Genomic DNA, 8,090 nt, shown 5'->3' on the forward strand with positions numbered 1-8,090 from the left:
AGATAGATAGATAGATAGATAGATAGATAGATAGATAGATAGACAGCATCTTATGTCAGAGTGAGATCTCAAAAGTTGACAATGGGATGGAGGAGGAAAAGGGGAGAGTATGAAGGGAGTGAGTTGTTGTGCTAAAACAGGATGAATATTTCACAGACAAAACATGGGGATATCTTTCCAGGAAATGACTTTCACACAGTGCAGACGCCTGCCAGATACGCTGAAACCATTTCCAGCAGCACAAGCCCGAGAAACTCAACCAATTACCAAAGTAATTTTCTAAGAAAATGACTGCTGAGCCAGCCAGTAAACTGTAATGTACTTTCATTTGAGACCCGAGAAAGTTTCAGGTAATCAACAACAGCCCTCTGAAATTGTAAGTAATGGTGGTGGTGGTGGAGGTGGTGGTGGTGGGGGAGGTGGGGTTGCAGCAACATTTGAGAGTTATGTGGTGTTATAATGTGCGTACTTACAGGAATAGTTGTGTTCTATTATGTCGCTGCTACTTCATAAACATGCATGACTTATGCTAAAACAGCATTCAGCATGCAGAGGCATTAAAAAGGCAGCCATGATTTCTTCTCAAATATTAAGGTAGAAAAAAGGTTTTCCAAAATCCAACTGTGCTTTCAAGTGGCCCAGTGTCCTTTGTGTGAGTTTTGGACATTGAGGCAGACATTCTGCCTGCCAACAGATTGTTTTATAAAGCATAAATTCTCACTTTCAAACAAAACCTAACCCAATTAAATTCAAATTCTCAGTCTGAGTCTGAGTTTTTTTTTAATCACAGCGGTGTGCATTAAAACAGAGATTGAGTACCAGTTAGTAAATCCTGTTTCTGGGGCATGGGCTGCTCCCCAGCGACCAGTGGTTTAAATTAGGCCTCTCCAACATTCAGCGGCCCGTTCGCTAATTTGACTCTTAGAATAACAGCAGCTACTGTGTTTTTCAGGAGTCTGGAACCAAACGTCCGTCTAGGGAGTCTGCAGGTGCTCGCTCTCGCACTTTCTCCTCCTCCAGGACTTTGGTTGAATTATGTCTTCAAGAGGGACTGTTTTACTATTTTGTTAAAAAAAAATCCCAAATGTCTTGTTTTCATCAAGTGTGTTTCCTGATCAGATCTTTACTCTCCAGTCTGTCTGCCTGTGGATTTGGCAGCATGTGTGTGTGTGTGTGTGTGTTTGGCCCTGTCCAAAGCTTAGTTTAGGTAAAATCCACATGCCATACCAACACATCTAAAGCTCACTGATTAACACATTAGGTATGTGTATTCCATACCACAAGGACCCTAAAAACCGACTTTCACCAGCCAGTGCTGATTCAGTGACATGTTGGAGCAATTCACTCAAAATCTGGCATGTTACCTCCTCTGGCTCATGTTGTTTGTAGAGAGTGTAAAGTGTGATGCCATTCAAACTCAGTTGACACAAACAACTACATGATTAGACACCCCCAGTGGGATGTGTGTGAGTCAGTTATTACATAAGTCAAATTTATGCCATTAATTGGTTTGGTTCAAGACTTAAAAACTCTTTATGTAGTGACTTTCTAAAATATCTTTGAAGAAAATGAAAGAGACGTTGACTTTTTAAACCCAGGCTGCTGAAAAAGAGAGTTGTCATGTTACAACTATATGCAGCCAAACCTACAAATGTGAAAAGTCCACTTTCCCACCAAAGAAAACCCACTTACTGTAGGTGTAATCACACTCCATTTGATACACTATAAACCACAAAGACCTCTGTTGGAAATCCCCCCCATTTCTGGTTTTGCCTTTCAAACCCCAACCCTTCTGTACTTTACCGTCCACCCCTTACCACCTCCTGCTCCAGTCCCCATCACTCCACATTCACATGCATCCGAGCGCACTCATGCGTACTGTAGCTGTGAATTTGTGAAAATGGGATGCGACGCTGATTAGCTTCCTGGCAGGAACGCTTCCACCCAACCCTGGAGTCAGAGCCTGGTTCCTCCTGGAGGGCCCGACAGTGGGTGGAGAGCTGTAGCCACCGCTGTTTGTTTGCACTGTGTCCTAATTTCCGCGAATTCTGACTTGACGGGAAGCGTGGAGGGGAGATGGGACAATGGGCTATTGTAAGACCACGCTTTATGTCCACGCGAGGCTAAAACAGGAAAACGCTCTGAGACTGGCACAAGCAAACATGCACTCTAACTGCACGAACACACGGAGTCACAGAGACCCCAGCAAAGACCGCCATCTTCCCTGTCCTGTTTCTTAATCAAGTTCAGTCAGGTTCAATTCTGTGCAATAACCCAGCAACACCTATTTACCACTTATTATTCCACTTATTTAGTATTTATGCATCATTCTCATTCTCATATCTCACTTATTTTTTTACCATTTACTCATCATTCTCAATATCATATCTCACTTGTTATTTATTCATCATTCTCATTCCCTATTCCAGAGCTGTTCATACTATTCACATTGTAATATAATAACATAATACTATTTATTCCAGCATCCTTTGCACTATGCTCCATATTTAAAATATTAGCTATCATAATTTACTCCTGCATACTTTGCACTCCTCATTGCACTCATTGCACTATTGCCTCCATATTGTTTCTGTTTAGAGTATGTATATATTGGTGTTTATATATTTATGTTTATATATTGTTTGGTTGTTTTGTATGTGTAAACGCATTGTGAGCAACAATGTTCCAAAGAAAAATTCCTCGTATCTGTCCTCATACCTGCCATAGAAAGCTGATTCTGATTAATCACAAACAATCTTATGATGATATTTCATTGACTGCACATTTTTAACCTCCAGTGATCTTACCTTTTTGAGAAGCACAAATTTACTTGAGCTTTGATGAGCGGGAGCTGATCTCGCCAAGTCTTAGCAAACAATATTTTAATTACCTGTAATGATAGATAAGAATAAGTAATAAGCTTTATTGTATTTTGGATTAACTGTCAGTTTGGAAGACGTAGGTCCAGACCTTTCCTTAGCATGGGTTCCTGACCACCACATCCATGTCTCAGCCTGTGGCCTTGGCCATGTCACCTTTCAGGTCAGCTGGGAGAGCTGAGCTCTCATGCCGGATGATTGATGGATTCACACAGGCTGTCAAAAGAGTTAAAGGAAGCAAAAGACGTAGAGGAAGGGAGGCTATTTACAGAATAGAGGTATGTGGCGGAGCACTGCTGTTTTCCGTGCTGTGCGTGCATGCGTGAGTGTGTGTGTGTGTGTGTGGAGGGGGGGGGCTGAGAGTATGGATTCTCCCGTCAAAGCCTGTGAATCTGAAGGTATGATAACAGAGACGCTTATACAAACTGCAATATGTGTTTACTTAGTTCATCCATTGGGTGGTGATGTCTGAGGCCCCAAGGGAGGTCAGGACAGGGGTGTGTGTGTGTGTGTGTGTGTGTGTGTGTGTGTGTGTGTGTGTGTGGTGTGTTTGTTTGTGCTGGTGAGAAATGTTGATGTCTGACCTTTGTGCTCTTTGCGCATGGATGATTGACCTGAAAGACCTGTGTGCTGGCTTGAGACACACACACACACACACACACACACACACAACATGACTCTTTTCTAAAGCAAGATGACAGCAGTTTGAGTATGCACAGGTACTGAACTCAAGATGATCTAAGACTTTTTTTTATAAACACAAAAGGTTCATTTCTCTCAAACATTGTTCACAAATCTGTCTAATCAGCTTCTTGATACGCCACACCTGTGAGGTGGATGGATTATCTCGGCAAAGGAGAAGTGCTCACTCACAGATTTAGACCGATTTGTGAACAATATTTGAGAGAAATGAGCCTTTTGTGTACCTAGAAAAAGTCTTAGATCTTTGAGTTCAGCTTCCTCTCCACCAGCGACATATTTAAGGTTAGTGCAATCTGTGCTTATTTTGCATTGTAGGATATTAAGGATGTGACCAGTGGAGAAATCTGTCTGTGTGGGAATACAGTATGTCTATATTTCCCAACTACTATTTAAAACAGTTTTAAGGTAGATTTGTCCTTCACTTAGTCTTTTTTTTTAAGATTCATGGACTGAGTGAGAAGTAGATTCAAGTGAGACAACTTCTTCAGTGAATATATATGATATGATATGATATTCATGAAGCGCTTGTCCCTCTTGCCTCTTTCTTTTTCTCCTCATCTTTTTCCTGCTCTGCTGCTGTGATTGCCTGTCTCCTCGTGGCCCGATGCCCAGCCACCACTGGGTAGCATTCCTCACCCGAGCCTGCGGGAAGAGGGGGAGGGAAAGGGAGAAGGACAAATGGAAGGAATGAGAGAAAGAACCACAGCGGGTCTCCTTATATAGAGTGTGATGTTATAGATCTGTGACCTCGCTGAGGGGCCGAGAAGCAATTTCTTCTCCAAATTGTTTGTCACTTTCCAGCTTTTTCACAGAGCCCACTGCTCATAAACCTTCATTTTTCTGTTTATAGTCCTGTCCACTCACTTTTAAACACTCTCACTCGGGCCACAAGATACCCGTACAGTTTGACCACGCAGGAGTTTACTATAATACACATAGCATTCAAATACACACGGACTCGCTTTCTTATTTTTTCACAGTGGGAATGAAATATTATATCTTGAAGGTAAGTTATGATGCCTGCGCCGCTGCGGAGGTGCAAAAATAAAAGATTTGCTGAGAAAGCAAAATGGACTCCACCCTGCCCTTAAGCTCTTATTTCTTCTGAGCACTTCAGTTCATGGGTGTGCGTATGTGAGGCTTGAAGAAACATGTGGCCGATACAGAGGATTTTGTGAGTGTGTGTTTGTGTGTGGCATGCCCGCTGGGAAGTGCTGGCAGATGTAGCTGTCAGACTGCGGGTACACAGGGACGGATAAAGTTTGGCTCATGCTGCGACTCAAGCCACACTGGAACGCAAGAGCCACGCATTCAGTCCTTTCTCTTTTATTCTCTCTCATTTTGTATCATCCCTCTCTCTTTCTCTCTGCAGTTGTGTATGAACATGTTGAATCTCCATCTACAATATCTCGGTTCCTCTTAGCCTCCCTCTGGTCAACACACTCCAATCAGATGTTTTAATTACACGAATAGTGGTCTTGTTTATTAGATCTGTTTCTGAAATGTCATTTACAGATTTAAAAGAACAGCTCATGGGGAGTAACGGTGTCATGCATTACTTTGTAATGTCTCCATGCAGTGATTGCCAAGCCAAGGGCTACCAGTACTTTTAGTTACCAGGGGGTACGTGGGAAGAAAAAGACTAAAAATACAAACTATGACTCAAAAATGTATCCACATACTATGTGTTAAGGATAACTAGAATTTCAAATTGGTGTGAGGTTGATCTGTAATTTATCCATTGTCCTAACTACCAGTAATACCAAGCAATTGAAAGTGTGTAAAAACTAGATAACAGGTAAGCAAAGAAGCTCATGAAATGTGTAAATGTTTGAAACATCTAGCTTCTGCCACTCCAAGATGCAGTTATATGAATCTACTAACAAAACAATTAAAGACAACACTTCCATTGTATGCAGGAAATATTGTAACAATATCCAATTGTGCATACTTCACATTCATTCTAGCATCTTTTTGGTACTCAGCAACTATACTACACATCCAACACGATCTGATTGGATAGGAATACAACATTCTAAAACATTCTTTTAATGTTATTGGTTCGGGTTTGTGTCAATCTCCCGTTGTGATACCACTTTTGCTAAATATGTAGCTATTGCCAGCAGCTGGTTAGCTTAGCTTAGCACAAAGACTGGAAACAGTGGGGAAACAGTGTCGAAATGAAACAAAATCCACTTACCAGCACCTCTAAAGCTCACTTATTAACACAATGATCAAGATGAGACATATAATTATTTATAAATTGTTTAATTTAGTTAGTTTAGGCATATTTTGCCATCTTTGGACTTCTTTCAAATTTCTTTCAACTTTTGTACACTTCTATATTATGTTCGTATTCAATACTTCAGTCAAAAGCATCTGTAGACAATGCTCTAAGACTAAGTGATGATATCTTGACCTGAAAAAAAATCCCTATATCAGCCTCCCTCTGCTTGGTTGCACTTGTGACCAAAGAACCCTGCAACTGTCCCAGTGGAGCTGTTCAGTGGAAGAGCGTGGTTTTACTGAGCAGTTCCAATCCATGCCTCTCAGCTTCAATGAAGGAGGATAACATAGGAAATTGAGTAACTGAAAACAAAAAGCAAGGATTCAGTTTGTGAATGCATGTTAAAAAAATAACCATGTGCTTTTAATAAATTGCAGGAAAGGTCCATTTGAGTCACTAAGAATGAACATAGAACCATTTATCATCTTAACTGTTTGAGATTTCTGTCCAGCTTCTCGTTGGCAGCCCGTTTAGAGGCTCATGTCCCACAGCAGCTATCAGTCGGATGGAAGCCGAGTCCAGTAGGAGATCATCCGTTGGCTATTCTCAAGCCTTGTGAAACACTGCAATCTAACCAAAGATATCTGGAAGTATTTACAAAGTAGTATAATTAGATCAGTGGCTTTAGGCTGCAGTGGAAAAATCTTCACAGCATCATGTAATGACAGAGAAAGAGGAGAAGAAATGGCTGGACGAACGCTCGCAAAACATGGGCACGCACACAGCACACCATAAGCAGCTAATACCACACATCTTAGAATAATTAGAGATTGGAAAGGCATTTTTATATTCCCATTGGTGTATTTCTCCTCCAGTAAACGATTAATTTAGAGTTCAGGAATGTGTGTTCACTGTTTAGTCTTTGGCTTCCCTGGGTTGTAACCCCTGACCCGTCCACATCGCCAGATCACCTCTAAAAACCATCAAACATCTGCTTATCTAAACTATAGAGCATGCAAGCACCAGGACAAGCCTCTTCATTATTCCAACTCCATCCATCCTTTGGAAGCCAAACTCCACAAACAGGAGACTACTTTTTTTCGTCAGCACAGACTCAAACAGACTGGACAGGCATTTCCTGTGGGTGGGACCTGGCAGCAGAGACATTCTTGGCCAAGGCACCTCCACTTCCTGTCTCTGTTAACACCACACTGAAAGACATACACTGTCTGGACCTGCTCTTACTTGACACTCTTATCCACAGTGTATAAAGCAGGAGATTTAGTTTTAATTCCAAGATTACTAATGTTGCATGTAAACAAGAGTTAACAGTGTCTCAGTGCCTAGATAATGGAGGGAACAAAACAATCCTGTGACCCTTATGCTATGATCTGAGATAAAGAAGTTCTAGGAGAAGAGATCAGATCCAGTTATTGTACATTCAAGCATATGAAAAGAGTAGATGAAAGAATTGTAGTGACTTTAAAACTCAGAAATCACTCCTGCGTTACCTTATGTCTTTACCACCTGTATACAAACTGTCCTGTGTTTTATAATGAATACATGCAGCTGTGGGAAAAGTTGAATATGACTCCAGAAAACATGATCAAACTTGCATCTGGTTGTGTTTGCACTGTTTTGAGAATTCACACTAAAGTCAACCCATATTAGTTGCTCATATTCCTAAACCCCATGTTTCTCTCTGTATTTGCTCTCTCGTGTCTTTTTCTCAGCTGCATTCACAGCTAGAAAGCGGAATGTTTCAAAATTTCAAATGTCAGGTGTGTGTACAGTGGGGCTCGAAGGTTTGGGCACCCCAGGTATAAAAATTGTATTAATGTGCATAAAGAAGCCAAGAAAAGATGGAAAAATCTCCAAAAGGCATCAAATAACAGATTAGACATTTGTATAATATGTCACAAAAAGTTAGATTTTATTTCCATCATTTACACTTTCAAAATAACAGAAAACAAAAAACTGCTCTTTTAAGGTCTATCCATAGATTTTCAATTATGTTGAGGTCAGGAGATTGTGAAGGCCATGGCAAAACCTTCAGTTCACGCCAATTAATGTAATCCACCGTGGATTTTGAGATGTGTTTAGGATCAATATTCATTTGTAGAAGCCATCCTCTCTTTAACTCCAGCTTTTTCACAGATGGCATCAAGTTAGCGTCTAAACTTTGCTGAAATTTCATTGAATCAATTTTTCCTTCTACTCGTGAAAAGTTCCCTGTACCACTGGCTGCAATACAACACCAAAGCATAATTGATCCACCCCCA

Source organism: Etheostoma spectabile, chromosome 21 (assembly GCF_008692095.1).
Source record: "Etheostoma spectabile isolate EspeVRDwgs_2016 chromosome 21, UIUC_Espe_1.0, whole genome shotgun sequence".
Lineage (NCBI taxonomy): Eukaryota > Metazoa > Chordata > Actinopteri > Perciformes > Percidae > Etheostoma > Etheostoma spectabile.